General features: G+C 43.9%; 2 long non-coding RNA genes across 2 annotated transcripts; one reads left to right on the plus strand and one right to left on the minus strand.

Moving 5' to 3' along the window:
- Positions 1-447: 447 nt before the first annotated feature.
- LOC120699074 lies at positions 448-6236 on the minus strand. Its single transcript, XR_005685212.1, has 2 exons — positions 5921-6236; positions 448-5527 (listed from the first exon to the last, which is right to left on the minus strand). It is a non-coding gene; the product is annotated as an uncharacterized LOC120699074 (long non-coding RNA).
- Positions 6237-17013: 10777 nt separating this feature from the next.
- On the plus strand, positions 17014-18662 carry LOC120701431. The gene is made up of 2 exons (XR_005686097.1): positions 17014-17204; positions 18024-18662. It is a non-coding gene; the product is annotated as an uncharacterized LOC120701431 (long non-coding RNA).
- The last annotated feature ends 435 nt before the right edge of the window (positions 18663-19097 follow it).

Here is a 19097-nt window from a genome sequence, read left to right on the forward strand (position 1 = left end):
ACAAGGGCGGCTAGGGTTGACCGATCGGGCTTTTCAAGCCGATCCGGGCCACTCGGCCTGGTCCGCCCCCCTCCCACTCCTCCTCTCCCCCACGCCTTGGGCCGTAGTGTGCAGCACAGCAGCCCAGCAAGCCCGCCGGCGGGCCCACCCGCCCGCGCCCTCCCCCGCGCCCGACTGTGGGCCGAAAGCGGTGGCGCCGCCCAGTTATCATTTCCTTTTTTCAATTACTAGTTGAATGAACGTGCGTTGCTACAGGGGATAATTTTTTTTACAATACACAAATAAGCAATAAAGTTACATATATCATGACATACAAGAATGAAATTTTTGCAAGTTTGATGTGTAACCAGCTGGAGAAATAGTATTGAGCATGCTCGATTTCGATTCCATACGTTCATTAGGGATAGAACACTCACATATATTAACAGAAAAACTTGTACATGCAACTTGTATGTCCTTTTAAATCATGATATATAGATTAAAATCATCCACCACCAACCAGATACAAACACAAAGTGGAAATAAATATTCACAAATTATATGCGTTGAGCAACATTGTACAAATGATATCTCACATAAACGTTGCAGTTTCTCTTTTTAACAGAAGAGGCCAGCAGTATTTTGTTGAGAAGAGCGAAAGAATGTTAAAGGGCACAAACCTAGCAGGTGGTGTAATGAAAGATTGTGGAAACTATGTGTTATAAATTCATAGGCCTCCCATCCAGCTCACTATTCCTGACAAAAAAAATTACACAACCATTACCAAACTGCAACAAAAAACTTGAAAATAATTGGCTACAAAGAATGTATGAGCCAAGGAAGAAGTGCATGTCCTTGGCATAATAATAAACTCAAAAAATCTTAGCAACATCTAGTACTCAAGTGTACTGACAAAATTACAACACCATCTGAAAAGCATGATCAACTTGACATTTGTTTTCTAGGTGTGCAAAGGATAATTGCTCGGACAACCTCATATAGGACTAACATAGCAATCTCTAGAGTTGCACAAGGACGGCACAAAGGAATAATATAGCAGATTTCAGTCTGAAGGATCCAAAGAAAGTGCTTAAATAGGCTTGATGATCTACTCACACTCCAAACAAACGATCAAACTAAAGGAAGGGAATCTCCTATAGCACCAACGCAGCATGGCAATGCAGTTCGGACCCAGATTCCTTGCCAAAACTGCAGCTTACCAAAAGGGTATTTGTTGCTGAGAGGTAGCTGTGTAACCCAGAAACAAAAGGTCGAACTTCCCACTGGACCTTAACGAGAATCCAACTTATTACCTGAGATGATCAAGAAGGCTGAGTTCCCCTCACACTCCCAGCACGAGAATCATCATTCTCTGCAGGCCCTCCTAAACTCTATTGCAATCGCTGCAACATATATGCAGCGAAATATGCTGATACATGTTAGCTGGAACACTACAAAAGTGAACATATTGAAAGAGCAAGCTATTAGATCAATACCGGTACTATCAACGAGATTGGTGCGAGACAAAAACCTGGTCTAACTCTACTCAGGAAAAAGCTAAAAACCTGGTCTTACTCTACTCACGAAAAAGCATAAAATGCATCTAAGATCCTGCACTACTATCATGTGAAGAAAAGCTAAATGATACCGCTGGAGTTGGAGGCTGGACCCAATTGATTGAATCCTTCAGCCCTTTGCTTCATCTGAATTTTCTGATGAAATTCAGAATGACAAGTTGCCATCTGTATTTTCAGAAAACCACCACAGGAGTGTCAGGTTTTGGTTTTCCTCGACGGTGAGGGTGTCCATCATATAAGAAGGGGCCATTGCACATTGACCACCATAGAACCATTGTTTCAAAAGTTCAGTAGAACACTATGGCAGCAGTACGTACAGGTATTCATCTATATCAATGCACATACAGGAATTCAAGTAGTTTTGTGCCCATACCTTGCTATGGACGAAACAAATCCCCCAGTTAGCATTATTGTTAGCACTTCAGAGCTCTTTTTGTTTCCTTTTCTACCAGAACAATAAAATTTCACTCCAATCCCCTTCATGCTGCTAACAAACTGCCTAATGGAGCTTTGCCCGATGCCTGTTTGGACTTGCCCTGTTGGCTGTCGAACCAGAAGGACATAAGCTCCCAAGCTGGCACAGCGAAGCTTGGAGAGGCAACATTAGCCTACAATGCATTGAACTATTGATAGATGAATTAGACAGCACATTCCTTGAGATATTTGGTAAATAAAAACTGATGTTTGTTGCCTTGCCCAGAAAGATAGGAACAATATACAATCTGATCATGAAACTCTAAGACCACACAACGCATTAACTTCAAGAACTAATTGAGGATAACAGAAAGCGGAAAAAGAAACCAAAGCTTCCCCTGATAATTTAGTTTCTTAAACTTTTGACCAATTGTATCAGACAATGTTCTCAAATTGTTTGTTTTTTTTTCAAGTATTAGTCTTACAAAAATAAATAAGTCACAGAATATGACATAAAATGAGACAACGATAGGTACTTACTAAAATAGAAGACAGTCGTTTTCCTCCTCATCCTGCCATTCGGTCATATTTCTCAAGATAGGAAAAATGGTTCTAGCTGAATCTAACTGCAATCAGCATCAGACACAGGCATACAAGTATGTATATGCATAGCCAATTCAAGTGAGTACAATCACCATAGAACAAATCAGCAAACAGCGTTACACACCGCAGCACCACTGTAGATTCACATAATTACCAAGAAGCATGAATTCATTAATTAGCCTACAACACTTGCATGCAGATGCAGATACAATTGCTCTAATTCATGGCATCGGAGGGCTAAAACAGAGGATGGCTACAGAATAACCGAGTTAAGGGCCATGAGGTACATTGAAGGTTCCCTTTGTATATCAGATCTTTTTAGGGTGGCCAATCAAGCAGAGGTAACTCAGGCTAACTTATCCAGAAAGGAGGGTATTACTTGTATACATCAAAAATGGGGCAGAAATCAATCTTCGAGGGTTAAATATAACCATTTTGGAAGGAGTTGAGTTAGCATGATATAGGTCCAATTGAGCCACTTCAATTCTAACAAGGAACATAAGAACCACTGAAAAGCCAAACCAAATCCTAGTGCAGCCTACAAATTCAGTGTAAATGCAACCTTTTCTAAAGAGGAGATGGTCTCTCGCGGTGATCATATATCTGAAATCAAGGACACTGAGGGATGTCATGAGTCAGCTTTGTGAATTGCCAGATGGTGAACAATTACAGAGAATGGATCCAACGACTCTTCCTTCTAATCTGTGAGCTCAATGTGGACATGGCAATATGGCATGTTCAGAATAACATAACTCACGGAGAGGGTCAAGATCATTTACAACATCCATTTATTTCCTGGTCATGTATTGGGAAGATTTGTGTGCTGTTACCTATTAGGCACAATGACAGCAACTCTGATACTAAATGAAATCCAGCCATTCAAGACTCTTTGGTGGTTAAACTGGAAGTTATATTGTTAGACAACATAATAGCATGATTTTAGACATGAGAAAATAATAATCTGCTATATATCTATTTTTCCTTTTAATCATAATATTAGCATTATAGCTTCACCTTCCCTTTCACAATATCTTTGATAGGTAGTACCAAGTCAACAAAATCTATATGGACATCCATAAAACCTGTAGGTAGCTAGAATGTGATCACCAATGATCAGTCAATGCCTAGTAATAAACTTACAGGACATTGCTCTAATGTCTACCGCAGCAGGATAAGCTGAAACTTGCAGTGTCAAATATCACAATGATTCGTAAATCAGTCAGGCTAACTTAGGCAGCGTTCAACTGATTTTACCCAAATCAAAACCTAGCAAGAAGGGAAAAGAAGACGAGGAGAAGGGGAAGGGCATGAGATGTGCCGGAAGAGATGGGGGAGGGTCGCAGGGGATCTGGAGACGCAAATCAAAACCTAGCAAGGAGCGCAATCAGTATTCCAGTTTTGTGTTTCTAGTATATACATAGCAGAGCTTAATCAGGATTCAAGCAATTGCTTGCAGAGCTTAAGCAGGCAACCGCACCAGATCGCTCCAGTTTCTTCCTAATGAACCAACTAATTGCACTCGGGAGGAGCCGAGCTGATGAATTTTGTGCACGATGAATACTACCTACCCAACAGAAGTATACCGGCGAGCAGGATTAAGGAGAATTGCAAGAGGAACTCACCAAGTCGGCGAGGAGGAACGACGGGGACGCCACAGTGGGGTGCGGTGATGCCAGAGCGGAGCGGCGTGATGGCGTCGGTCTCGTTCAGCCGCGGCGATGAGCTGGCGGAGGAGGCGCGCGGGTCGGCGGCCCGAGATGTCCGAGGAGGGGGGGCTGGCCGAGTAGGGGCGAGCCGGCTGGACGGAGCGTGCTAGCGGATGAGGCGCGCGGGTCGCTGGCGTGGAGCTCGCGGAGGAGGCGCGCGAGTCGGCGGCGCCAAGCTGGAGGAGGCCGGCAGCGCGACGAGGAGGCGAGGGCAGCGAGGGCGTGGCGGCGGCGTCGGTGGCCGAGACGGACGCGAGGGCCGAGGGCGGCGCGAGAGAGGCGGCGGCGGCGGCGGCGGCGGCGGCGGCGGCGAGAGAGACGGGGAGGGCGAGGGCGGCGCGAGCAAGACAGCGGCCCGGCGGCGTCGGCGAGCGAGACGGGGAGGCGAGGGCGGCGCGAGCGGGATCGGCGCTGGGCGTGCGAGACGGGGAGCTGGAACCGCCGATTCGTCCTCCAGCGGGGAACTGCCGAAGCGGGGCGCGTTTTGGAGCGAGCGGCGGGCAGACGCATGCGAGAAGGCGGACGCCCGCGAGAGTCGACAGAGGATTGTGCTTTGGAAAAATTTGGTCCGGGACGCTAAAAAAATGGCTTTTGCCCAAACACACTAAAATAACATGTCTTTGTCCAAACACATTAAACTTTCATGGCAATTGGGTGCTGGACACTATAATACATATTATAACATATCTTCATCAAAGAGGTATGGAAATATTTATAAAAGACAAGTATACCCCTACCCCTTCAAATGAACATATTAGATAGACGAAAGGACATGATAACAGCATGTACTTCACCATATTCTTCACCATTTAGCACGCAGTAATCAAATACAAATAGCACGTTTAGCTATATTTGGCTACAATATAGACCCCAATGACATGGTTTAGCAACAGGGAATGATTCAGCAGGTTTGGCAAAAGAAAATCACATATTATGAGCCACATTTAGCTATCTTGATGCTACCAAAACTATACACGCTACTGATCTGGCACTCTCTAGTCTTTCTTAGACCTGACAGCCTTCAACTTCTTTGCCTTCCCCTTCTCCACCCAAGGCACTTCACTAATTTGCTGAATTTGTGGCTCTACAAGGGATGAGTCAGTTTCAAGTGAAGGTTGTGCACTAGTTTGGTTGGCTGGGGTATCAATGCTTCCCTGCAAAACACTAGGCATGTTCTCCAGCCAGCCAATATCATGTATGTGATCCTCATCATCTTTTCTTATAACACGCACTTGCACTGACAACCTCCTTATATCCCAATACATGTCAATTGCATGAAGCAATTTCTGGTCAGAATCAATCTCTTCATAGCTATGACTCATATTATCCCAATAGGTGACACGCAATTTTTGTTTCGAGCCTAGCTTAATTTCTGTAGTAATTTCAAGAAGCAGATCATTCCAGTTTGTGCTATCCCTGTCTAAAATCTTTGGAATTTTACATGCCTTGCAATATTCGCGACCATCATCATCAGTTAATTTGACATAAGCGCCTACTCGAACAGCAAGCTTGTAGGACGAATTAGGATCCATACTAGACATACAGGGCACAAAGATGAATAGGATGAACAAGAAATCGATTTAGTTACCAAAATCAAGCCTACAGTTACCCTAACCCTAGAAAAAATAGCAAGAAACTTACCCGTCGGGAACCCATGACAGATCGGCATGATTCTCTGGAAAAATGTCGCTGAAGAATCGTCGAGGAGGTTCCTCCATCTCTTGCCACGAGCAGCCGCCCCCGCCCAGCCACGAGCGGGCGTCTCCGCCGTGACAGGCTGCAGCCCAGAATGCAGCAGGCGGACCTCAAGGCGCTGGCGCAGACCTGTAGCCCGGACAGCACCAGGGGATGCCCGGACGGAGGTCTCCTAACCTCCTAGGGAGCATGCGAGCCAGCAGGAGGAGCAGCGTAGGAGGAGCCCCTCCGTTCGGCAGCAAGGACTTGAGTCCCGATTTGTTCCAGCAAGAGGAAAGAGGAGAGGAATAGGCAGGGGTAGTGATGTCTTTTTACGTGTCCTTTTACTAAAAATGATTACAATAAGAGAGATAGTGTCCAGGATCTAATTACCACAAAATTTTGATGTGTTTGGACAAAGACACATTTTTTTAATGTGTTGTAGCAAATGCCATATTTTTTAGTGTCCAGCACCTAATTTTCCCTTGTGCTTTTTAGGTTTTTATTAGGTAGTAGGAGACATACATTTTAATTCAGTAATTTGCATATAAGCCCTCAGGCTTTCTACTATTTACATTCCAGCGAGCATGAGAGTCTGTAATCTTACATTCAGACTCTTTACATTTTTAGTAAATATAAGTATGTGTTTGTTCGGCACTCTTTAATATTTCCATGTTATTTATTTACATTTATTCTTACAAATTACTATTGTTGCCATTTACTTTATACAATTTACATATACAATACAATCTCTATTTTGGAATAAATTCTTTGAAGTTGAGACACATGAGATCTACACATACAAATGTATAATGACTATCTCATCAACTCGATGTTGAGATAACATGAGATCTACACATACATAGTGACTATCTCCTCAACTTAGAATCAATTTTTCCTTAAAATTTGAGAAAACACGAGATCTGCGCATACAACAGTATTGTGACTATCTCCTCAAACTCGGAATAAACTTGATGCCTCATATTCAATTTGAAATAGCTCTATTCTATCTAACTTTTCAAAATTGGTCATATGCAAAGTGATATTCCAACATCACTAAGGGATCGACACTATAATTAGTGACCATCCCAACATATGATTTTCAAATTTTGAAATTAAAAAGATGAATATCAAGCTTAACCAAATACAAAATAAGCCTCGGTTCCACACCAAAATATTGAGATTATTTAATTATTGGAGTTCAATTTCATTGAATTCACATTATTGAATCAAGTTTGCCAAATTTCTTAAAATTTTGGGCAAATTGGAATGTAGGTGAGATGTCCAACAAAGAGTTTGAGGTTCTCGCTCTTGATGGACACAATTTCCCTACATGGGTGACGGACGTCAAAGTGAGTCTAATCACGATGCGGACTATATGCATGCTTATCGGACTCGGACATGAGTATGAAATCCATGACAGAGAAAAACAAATATGAGGCCTTCTACATCATAAGGAATCATATCCACCCAGACTTAAAGTCTGAGTACAGGATGGAGGAAAATCCACGTGCATTGTGGGACAATCTCAAGCAGCGCTATGAACAGTAGAAAGTTGTAGTTCTACCTGAGGCATCTGTTGGCGGTCGATTTCTATGATTTTTACCGCCAACATTTCTCCAGAATTCATGATTTGAGGGCCAACACAAACTAAATCTGATTTATATTAACAAGTTCCACAAGTTTTGGTGAGTATTTGAATGCAGAAACAACATGCACGAAATTTGGCCAAAATGGGAGGAATCCCAGGCCGACCGGCCTAGGCCAAGCCGGCCGGCCTATACCCCATGGAGTTCATGCTCATATTTGATCAGAGTGCTCATGAGTGCAAATGCAAGCCAATCCAATGTGGTTTCATACAAAATACACAAACCAAGACCGAAAGGCTTGAGCCATGATAAGATGGGTCCACATGCAGTACTTCAACTCAATCCCAAGCCCGAAACCGTCTATGAGAAGAATATGCAACCATTGATGAACACGTCGGTGGATCGGAGGACCAAGAAGTGACAAGCCTAGGCCGGCCGGCCGGCCTAGGCCAGGCCGCCCAGCCCCCAACTGACTCGCTTCAGACCAACGCCACTGTGTTGGCGCTCCTTAAGTATCCATTTTATCCCCTGTTTAACTTTGATAATGGCATGAATTTAATATCAAAATCACTAACAATCCTAACCTCGGCCCGATTATTGGTCGTTTTCGCATTTGCACATATATTTTGGAGGTACTTCATTTTTGCAGGTTTTTGGCCAATTTTGGAGCATGAAATGACGAGGCCCATGATCACGCAATAACACGAAGAAAGACGAAGGCCAAAGCCCAAACAAAGGACCAAAGGCCATGACGACTAGAAGCCCGTTCATGCACATCCACCCTCCAATGAAGCCCAAAGGACAAAGCCCAATAGATGAGATCGAGATACTTCGGGGCTAAGCAAAGCAAATAGAGATTTAAGGAAGGATTCTCCGTCCTGTCCTTTCCCTCGAAGAAATCTCGAAGATAACGATGTCCAACGGGGTGCAATCGTGAAAGGTATAAACTCCAGAAGACTCCAGAAGACTTGGGGAGAAAGGAGGATGCGAGGCGGCGAGAAAATGGGCCAAGCCGGCCGGCCTGGGCCCATTGAGCCGGCCGGCCCAGGCCCTTTTTGGGGAGTCTCAGCCTCCCCTTCGATCTTGGGTTTCCTGAGGCTATTTAAAGACCCCTCCCCCAGGCTCACGCAGAGGATCATTCGGGAGACGATGCCAAGGAGTAGAGAAGATATAGGGACACCTCTCGGAGAGCCGAGGGTCGTGCTAGTTGTCAAGGGGCTTCCCTAGCCGACGTGGGAACCTTGCAAGGAAGACCACGTCGGAGTTCTGGAGCTAGGATCATCAAGATCAAGGTAGGGCCCCGGTTGTGATCTTGTGATGTATAATCATTCATGGTGAAGTTACTTGTGATTCCGAATCTTTAGCGACCATGTTCTCTCTTTCGATTTCATTCTTTTCTTTGGGTTTGCTTCATCCTAGATCTATTATCGAGATAGATCGCTTAGCATGATCTTGTAGTCATGGTGGCTAGAGGTTCATGGCGGAACTACCAAAGGGGGTTCGACTTGCTTCTGGGTGCTTTCGTCAAAAGGGGGGCGTCGTGACAGGGCATTGCTTTAGTAGATGGGGGTATCGAAGGATCGGATTGGAGATTTTGGGTTTAAAGATGCTTTTCATTGAGATTAACATGTGACTTGCTTCACTACATCTGGCTTGAACTACAACATATGTATGATCTCGGTGATCTATATTGGTTATCTCTAACTTTCTCTTGCTACCTTCAGTGTTTGCTATTTTTAGTAGATTAGATTCGTTTTACACCACCTCAACGCAAATGATTCTTTATGTTAGTAGATTGTTTCTTGTTTCTTTGGTTTCGTGGATTGATAAACATTGGGGGAATACTCTAGGGGAAAAGCTACACGATCCCATGCATTTGCGGAATATAAATTGGGGCGCTAAGGAGTGTCAACAAGCTTTTCTGGCGCCGTTGCCGGGGAACCATCGATTTAAGATTCAATCTTACTTGCATTTGTAAATATTTCTTTTTCTTGATTTTTCTTTTTGACCTTTTCAGATCTCTTATTTTTTTGTGCTAACTAGATGATATAGACACCAAGATTCTACCGCCAAGGCCACGATATCGCAAAGGTAAACATGAAGATGAGCAATTCAACAAATTTGTTGATATGGTACGCAGGTTGAGCATCAACATGCCGCTCTTCGATGCTCTACAAGTTCCAACATATTCTCGCTACTTCAAAGACATCATGGGAAACAAGCGCAAGATACCGCCAAGCACCGTCAAGCTAACCGAGGAGTGTAGCGCGGCAATCGCTAATGAAGCTCCTGAGAAGAAGAGGGACCCCGGATGTCCTACCATCCCGTGTTCCATTGGATCTCTTATGTTCGAAAGAGCACTTTGTGATCTCGGCGCAAGTGTGAGCGTCATGCCAAAGAACGTGTTCGAGAAGCTAAGCTTACCGGAGCCGGAACCCACCGCCATGTGCCTAGAGTTAGCGGACAATTCCGTTCGCTATCCTTTAGGAATCGCCGAAGACGTGCCCGTGAAGATTGGAGAACACTTAGTCCCCGTTGACTTTGTGATTCTCGATATGGGAGAAGGGAGCAAGGCGCCTCTCATACTTGGGAGGCCTTTCCTCAAGACTGCAAGGGCGAACATCGACGTTGGCAAGGGGGAGATCAAGTTCGACATCAATGGCACCACAGGCGAGTTCAAGTTTCATCCACGCCTCGAGGTATGCAACATGATCAATGTCAAATATGTTCCGCCTCACCGCCGTGTCACCAAGGATCGTGCAGAAGTGGGTACCCAAGACTACAGCGCCATCACCGAGCATTGGTCCGAAGTGAAGAAGAAGAAAGTCTAGCTATAGACTATAAACGAAGCGCTTTGCGGGAGGCAACCCGTTCGTCGAGTCAAGAATAAAGCTGCCGGGAGTTCAACCCGTACGTCGAGTCAAGAATAAGCTGCCGGGAGGACAACCCGCGAGAGATTTGGGTAAGTGAGTCAAGAATTTTGCTACGCAAGAACATGATAAACTTTTGAACAATTGGTCATTCGGTCGAACAATTCGATTTGGATTTTATTCGCTCGGTCATTTCGATGTTGTTTCTTATTTTAAATCAATGACATGAGCCATCCTATGATTTATTTGCCTCTTCTTGAGAAAGCCACATCCAAAATTCCATACCTATTTTTGGCGACCGTCCTCTCCATGACGACTGGACCAAGTTGAGATAAAAGACAAGAGTAGAGCCGTGTTATGTTTATATTATTTAAATTCTTGAAGCGTAGGTTCGCTCAAACATAGAGAGAATTTTCAGTTTCATAGGACTAGAATTTTCTAATTTTAATTGTTCCCTTTTTCAAAAATTTCTCTCTCATTTTGGCAAAAATTAGAACCTAAACCCAAGACTCACGGTTGAATTCGAGATTGTTCGCTATCAATTCATGAAAGTGAACGGTTCCGGTGCAACCAAAATTAATGTAGTCAGAAAATATTTTTCGACTTACAAATGTAAAGATTTTTTGATTCCCCTTTGATTATTCATTTAAGCTCATTGCATGCTTTGAGTTAATTCTGAAATTTCAAAGTTAGAGGAGGATTCAACATCTAAGCATGATTTGGAGAGGGTTTATGTGCTTGATTAACATCTATTGATCAAAGTGAGTTCGCGGGAAGGAATCGTGCTCTCTACCTACCACCACATGCAAATGATCCAAAGAAGGGAGCAGCCATGCATGGGAAGGACATGAAATTTTCAGCAAAGATGGCACCATGTGATGAATGATGAAGTATGGGACAAAGTGAATGACACAAAGTGAAGAAATAATGTTGCAAGTGGACAACAAGGACAAGGAAGGAGTGGTTCATGGGTTTTGGACGGTGCAAAGCATAACAGATGTACTGGACATAGGCAAAAAATTGTGCCAGGAAGTCACCAGAAAAAGATGAAGTGGAGGAGGGCCAGGAACACCCTAGGCCGGCCGGCCCCATGGCCCTAGGCCGGCCGGCCTGGCCTCTTTCTAAGCCCCCTGGTGCTCCCCTTTCACAGGTATGCTCCTCACTCAGTTTCTTGTTCGTGTTCTTCATGTTCTTCACCCAGAAACATAAGCTAGAGCTCTGAAAAAATTCGTCCATCAAAATCAACTCCAAAAATCTCAGAAAATTCACCACAAATCCTAGTTTGCTCCACTCTTCGATGTATTATTCTCCCACCGGCAAGAAACCCCCGGTGTGTTTGTTTTTGAGTGTGTGCAGCAAAGAGTCACCATGAGTGGCTTCATGAAGTTCGTCACCGGGAGGAGAAGGACGCGTTCATCAACACCCGACGCATCGGCAAGTTCTTTGCGGAGGCACTCGGTCTCCGGGTCTCAGTGGAGCATGGAGGAAAACAACTCCGCACCGAGGAGCGACATATTGCTCCTTGGTGGGATGAGAGACCCAAGAAGCTCCTCCATGAGATTCACCGAAGGGATGCCGCCTCCTCCACGGCGTTCGACAAGGTCATCCGCACCACCGCCATACAAGCCCAAGCATTCCGAATATGGGTTTACCATCTTGTCAATGGAAGAAGAAGAAAGGCTCAAGTTTATGAAGGGAAGGCTGCGAGCAAACTATGATTTTGATGATGAAGCATTGGAGAAGTTGGGATTCCATCATGACATCTACCAGCTCTTGGAGAACATTGGTTGGAAGTTATTTTCCGACGGTGTTACGGTAGACATGCAAGAAGAAGTGGCTTTGGAGATGTTCAAACACTAGAGAAAATAACAGAAGTGGTGGATGATGAAGAAGTGCCATGTCTGAAATTTCGGCTCAAGAATGAAGAAAAAGTCATCACCTATGGAGAAATAGGGAGTTTGCTCGGGTTCAAAAGCAATGCAAATGAAATGGTGGAAGTCAAAGATAGAGAGCTCGATGAGTTTTGGACGAAGATAGCAAAAGATGTCAATCGTCAAAGGAGGAATATAAGTAATGTGATTCTCCAAATATTCCACTCTTGGGTGAGCAAAAGAATTTTCGGGAGGATGAGAGAATCAAAGGTCACCGACCAAGAATTGAATTGGATGTATGCAGCATTGGTGAAGAAGCAAGTGATTGATCCCACCAACATTATGGTTGAAAGATGGATTTGTGAAGCATCATCCGGCATAGGAGAAGTTGGTTCGGGGTGTTATCTTACACTAATAGCCCGAGCCATGAATTCGGGGTTAGCGGTGATCCAAAAAATATTATATCCCGGGAAGAGATATAGGGATTGAACATTTGAGGCAAGGCCATTATATCGGAGGGGATGAAAAGAAGGGATTCACTATTTCCGAGATGGATATTTCCCTCCCCGATCAAAGGCTTAAATTATTTGCAAGAGGAAGGACCGATTGGCGTGTTGAAAACATTGGAGCAAAAGTGAAGAAAACAAAAAGAGGAAGGTTGATTGAAGGAACATCGGAGTCGGCACAACAAGAAAATTTAGAAGTAAAGCTTCCACCACCAAGTTCCGCTTATTGGAGGAATGAATTTCAAGGTGCATCAAGTGGACAAGGACAACTGCAAGGATGGACGAGTCAATGTGAAGGAAACCAAGATCAAGCATGGGGGCATGGTATGGCGGCGCCTCCACCAGTATACCCGGCGCCCCCACCATTTAGCAACTATGGCTACCCACCCCCATCATATCAAGGAGAGATGCCCGACCCGTCATTTGGAGCACAATTTTTTGACCTCCCTCAACCGGAACAAGGAATGAGAACCATGGGTGCCTATGCAAGAAGAAACATGGAAGACATAGACGCCATCCGGAGGCACACAAGCCAACTAGAAGATGGAACCGCGGGAATTGCATATCAAATGGGACTTCTAGGCCTAGCACCACCGGAACAATTTGATGGAGGAGCATTTCAATAATATTATGACCAAGGATACAACGCAAGAGGCAATCAAGTAGAGTGATCGATGACAAGACCATGAATAAAATGCTCGCACGTGTGGTTTGGATTTTTCTATTTCTTTTCATTTATTTTCAGCATGTGTGCAAGCTTGTGTATGCGTAGCAATTTTCCGTTTTATTTTTTTCAGCATGTGTGTAATTTGCTTTCTTTTGCTTTCATCACCATGATAAATAAATGCATCACCCACGCTTTAATGTTATGGTTAGTAATGATGATAGAAAGTTTGTGCCATGTTAAAATATGATGATCATTGCCGCCTTATCTACTTTCTTGTGCTTGGTTTATGCATGTTTAAACTAATGCTCTCCCTAACATGATCTGAAAAATTAATTAAATACCGGCTAATTCAATTGTGGAGGTTATGATAAATTAAGACCCACATCTTTCTATTCTTGCTCTCTGACTTAAGCTTGTCAAGGAAAATTTAATTCGGATTTAATTTTGAGCTAACCTTGTCAATGATACCTTTTGCAATTGCTCTACCCTTCTAAAAGCCTAAATGTTATATCAGGACAAACCATAGAGCAAGATTTATTTTCAGGTGAATTAATTCAAGAATTATCTTCTTTGGTACGTGACTAAGAAGCTGACCATTCCGTATTTTTGTGTACCTCTCTTTTGCTAACCATTCTATCCATGCATTGTGAGTTTCTACACCAGGAACATCGCAAACCTCGCTGGATATCCATCCTTAACCAAAAACGTCTCTTTGTGAAACACCTCCTTGACCACAACCTATATATTAAGTATATATTATTATTTCGATGGAAAATAATGGAATCAAGAGAAAAATTCAGTAAAACATAAGCTCGGGAAGCATCAAAGAGTTCGCAGCAGAAAAATCCGAAGAAGTGGCGGCCTACAAGCAGTAGGCCGGCCGGCCCAACACCCCTAGGCCGGCCGGCCTGGGCCTTTTCCTCCTCTGTTGGCTTCAATCTTTTACGAGGAGATGCCCCATTGAATTCCAAAGTTGAGTCCAGAGAATTGATACGAGTTTTGTGCACTCACTCCATCAGATTATCATCACTTCTTTGCTTGAGGACAAGCAAACGTTCAAGCATGGGGGGAGGTGGAGTAAGTGCATTATGTTGCCAACGGTTCTGCGGAGAAAAAAGATAGAAAAGAAAAGAAAAAAATAAAATAAAATGATGATGAAAAGCTACTTGGTTCCGTTTGCTTCATTAAACTCCAAGTACTTTGAAGAGTGTACTCAATTATTCCAACCATGTGCAATCCGATAACAAGGACTTCAGTTGTGCCTTGGGATCAACCGTTGCCATTTACACATCCACCATCTAAAGTGTGTGTTCCATTCTCTCCCCTCCTCAAAGAAATTATTTTCCAATGGTCTTTTTGACGAGTCTCGGTAAATCCATAAGAAGTATTTCTTGTTTTGATAATATCTTGATTATAATATCTTTTGTTAGGACTAACCTTTCCAGAGCTCCAGATAAAGCCTCACACATATATATAAGAGAAAGAAAGGAGAAAGTTCTAGCAAGTTTGAGAGACAAGATGAGCTGAGAGTTTCCATGAGCAAATTGCAATGAGGTTTAAATTATTGATCTTGGTTTAGCATTATTTATGGAACTTACTTTCTTAATTCTGAGACTTGTTTAATTTTGAGAGCATGTGTTTAATAATTGTGGTGAAGCATTTAACTTGTATCTACCTTCCACATTGAAAAAGCTGGTTACAACTTGAACTATTAACTGCAAAATATTTTTGGGAGCATTGTGTTTTCTCGTGTATGATCAAGTGCAGGGATTGGACACCGAAAGGCAATACTGATTTTTATCAAAGACTTACTCGAGGACGAGCAAGGTTTAAGCATGGGGGAAATGTTGGAGCTCCTTAAGTATCCATTTTATCCCCTGTTTAACTTTGATAAAGGCATGAATTTAATATCAAAATGACTAACTATCCTAACCTCGGCCCAATTATTGGTCATTTTCGCGTTTGCACATATATTTTGGAGGTACTTCGTTTTTGCAGGTTTTTGACCAATTTTGGAGCATGAAAGTACGAGGCCCATGATCACGCAATAACACGAAGAAAGACGAAGGCCAAAGCCCAAACAAAGGACCAAAGGCCATGACGACTAGAAGCTCGTTCATGCACATCCACCCTCCAATGAAGCCCAAAGGACAAAGCCCACAAGATGAGATCGAGATACTTCAGGGCTAAGCAAAGCAAATAGAGATTTAAGGAAGGATTCTCCGTCCTGTCCTTTCCCTCGAAGAAATCTCGAAGATAACGATGTCCAACGGGGTGCAATCGTGAAAGGTATAAACTCCAGAAGACTCCAGAAGACTTGGGGAGAAAGGAGGATGCGAGGCGGCGAGAAAATGGGCCAGGCCGGCCGGCCTGGGCCCATTGAGCCGGCCGGCCCAGGCCCTTTTTGGGGAGTCTCAGCCTCCCCTTCGATCTTGGGTTTCCTGAGGCTATTTAAAGACCCCTCCCCCAGGCTCACGCAGAGGATCATTCGGGAGACGATGCCAAGGAGTAGAGAAGATATAGGGACACCTCTCGGAGAGCCGAGGGTCGTGCTAGTTGTCAAGGGGCTTCCCTAGCCGACGTGGGAACCTTGCAAGGAAGACCACGTCGGAGTTCTGGAGCTAGGATCATCAAGATCAAGGTAGGGCCCCGGTTGTGATCTTGTGATGTATAATCATTCATGGTGAAGTTACTTGTGATTCCGAATCTTTAGCGACCATGTTCTCTCTTTCGATTTCATTCTTTTCTTTGGGTTTGCTTCATCCTAGATCTATTATCGAGATAGATCGCTTAGCATGATCTTGTAGTCATGGTGGCTAGAGGTTCATGGCGGAACTACCAAAGGGGGTTCGACTTGCTTCTGGGTGCTTTCGTCAAAAGGGGGGCGTCGTGACAGGGCATTGCTTTAGTAGATGGGGGTATCGAAGGATCGGATTGGAGATTTTGGGTTTAAAGATGCTTTTCATTGAGATTAACATCTGACTTGCTTCACTACATCTGGCTTAAACTACAACATATGCATGATCTAGGTGATCTAGATTGGTTATCTCTAACTTTCTCTTGCTACCTTCGGTGTTTGCTGCTTTTAGTAGATTAGATTCGTTTTACACCACCTCAACGGAAATGATTCTTTATGTTAGTAGATTGTTTCTTGTATCTTTGGTTCCGTGGATTGATAAACCTTGGGGGAATACTCTAAGGGAAAAGCTACACGATCCCGTGTGCTTGCGGTATATAAATTGGCACGCTAAGGAGCGTCAGCACACTGCAACCGACATCTTCAAAAGATCAGAGCCGTTAGTAGGGAAGGCGGTGACGCATGGACGACATCCCTAGGCCGGCCGGCCTAGGGGAGGCCGGCCGATCTCATATTCTCATGCCACGTGTGCAGCCTTCAAGTGGGAGTTACACAACCGCCATGCATGTGAGGGTAGCTTAGCTTTCAAGCTAAGCAACCATAGCTTTGCTTACAAGCTAAGCAAACCTTAGCTTTGCTTACAAGCTAAGCCACCCACCTTGGAGGCCTATAAAAGGCACCCCACACCTCCACTCTCAACACACCATTTGGAGAGGAGAAGAGCCTCGAACAAGATGTAGTCCATCTTAGAATAGGGAGAGTGTGAGGTGAGAGCTTTGGTGAAAGCCAAGCTAAAGGAGCGGTGCCGAGTTCTCTCGGCCTTACTCCACTTTTGTAAGCCACCTCAGAGGAATGAAATATCTTTGGAGCGAAGTTTCTCATCTCTCGTCGGTATCTCGCTAGTCTTTCTCTTTACTTCAGTTACTTGTTTACTTTCTGTCATTGATCTGCGGGATCCCTAGTCTGCGTAAGTAGCAAGTTCTACTTATCTGAGAGTGCTCTCTATCTTACCGGTAGGTAGGAGTACGTGACTCGATAGTTGTAGGCATAGTGCCTAGACTGGGTTAGTTACATAGGGTTGTGTTCCACCCCACGGTACCGTTGTGGTAGGCGGTAGGTGGTGACAGCCCTGTCCGTCCCTTGTAGTCCACCACGTTAGGGTGTTTTCATAGCAGTAGTGCTGACTGCCGTTGGACTCCCTTCTCACCCCAGTCTGAGTCCTTCCCTGAGGCCGCCGAAGCAGATCAAGATAGTTTAGTTGCAAGTCTTCTGGGTAACGAGTTGGCTAACCGGCGTTAGGCCCTCTACCCACTTACCTCTCTTCCCCCGGTGGGTCCGGTTGAACTAGTTCTAGACCTAGTCGAAGCTTTACTGTTTCTTGGATTCGATATCCTAGGTATACTCCCTAGTGAAAGCTACACCGGTCTCTGTGCGCTTGCGGAGTAATTCATATAGGCTAAGGAGTGCCAACATCATCTCATGAGTGGAACTATCTGCACCTACAGGACTTTAAGACTGTAGATGAATACAATCATGATGTTCATAGAGTCAGCCAAAAACTCCGGTTTTGTGGAAAGAAGCCTACTGAGGCAGAAAATATTGAGAAGACATTGTCAACAATGCTTCCATCTGAAAGAATTCTTACACTCTCATACCGTGATAAGAACTTTACAGATTATACCTTACTGATTCAGATATTGCATTTGGCAGAGAAGAACCATGAGATAACCATCTGGAACTCTCAGCAGCGCCCTATGGGAACTGCGCCTCTGTCTGAGGTACATGCGAACATTAAGCAATCTGGCCGGAATGGGAAAACCCAATCTGGTGGTTCATCTGGCAAAGGCAAGCGCAAGAGAACCCGCAAGCCATGTGTCAAATTCCAGAAAGGGAAAGGCATCTCTAAGCTAAAATATGATAAAAACAACAAAACCGCTTGCTACAAGTGTGGTTGTTACAATCATGTGGCTAAGAAGTGTCGGACCCCGAAACATCTAGTGGATCTCTACATGAAGTCCGCAGGTCGTGCACAGGACAGTCAGAAGTTTGAAGCACACTTCGCCTCTCACGAGATGAAGATGGGCACTTCGGATCAAGCTCCACATGGATCTGGACCAAGCAACGCCACGACTTCACCACCGATTGAGGAGAAACCTCTGGCCGTCGACGACATGATCATAGATTACTCCACTGATGTGTATGGAGACCAGTTCTAGGCTTCATACTACTTAGTATTTCCATTTAAATTTGCAAGGAGTATTGTAATTTAAACAAGATGTTGCTATCTTCATTTGCTTTGCTGGATGTAACTAAGTACTATTTCCATTAATGTCAATGGTGTTTTCTATATTTTTCATGAGTTATATTTAATTCTGAATTATATAGATCATTATGGGAGTCAACCCAAATGGAGGAAAAGATGTGCCTAGTGGATAGCTGTACCACTAATACTATACTTAGAGAAGTGAGATATTTCCAAACTCTTACAGAAAGAGAAGGAATGGTTCTTACCATCGCTGGACGCGATGCTATGATAGTAGGTTCTAGAAAAGCCACTATCACACTTCCAATGGGTACACATATACATATCGAAGAGGCATTATTGTATCCCGATTCAACTCGTACCCTACTAAGTTATAGTGATATCCGGAAAAATGGTATTCATGTGGTATATGAAGAAAATAAAAAAGAATTTCTTCTTTTTACCAAGGATATCGGACAAGGCAAAGAGATACTTGAAAAGGTGCCCTCTCTCCCATCTAGATTGTACTACACCTATATCAA

Source organism: Panicum virgatum, chromosome 3K (assembly GCF_016808335.1).
Source record: "Panicum virgatum strain AP13 chromosome 3K, P.virgatum_v5, whole genome shotgun sequence".
Taxonomy (NCBI): domain Eukaryota; kingdom Viridiplantae; phylum Streptophyta; class Magnoliopsida; order Poales; family Poaceae; genus Panicum; species Panicum virgatum.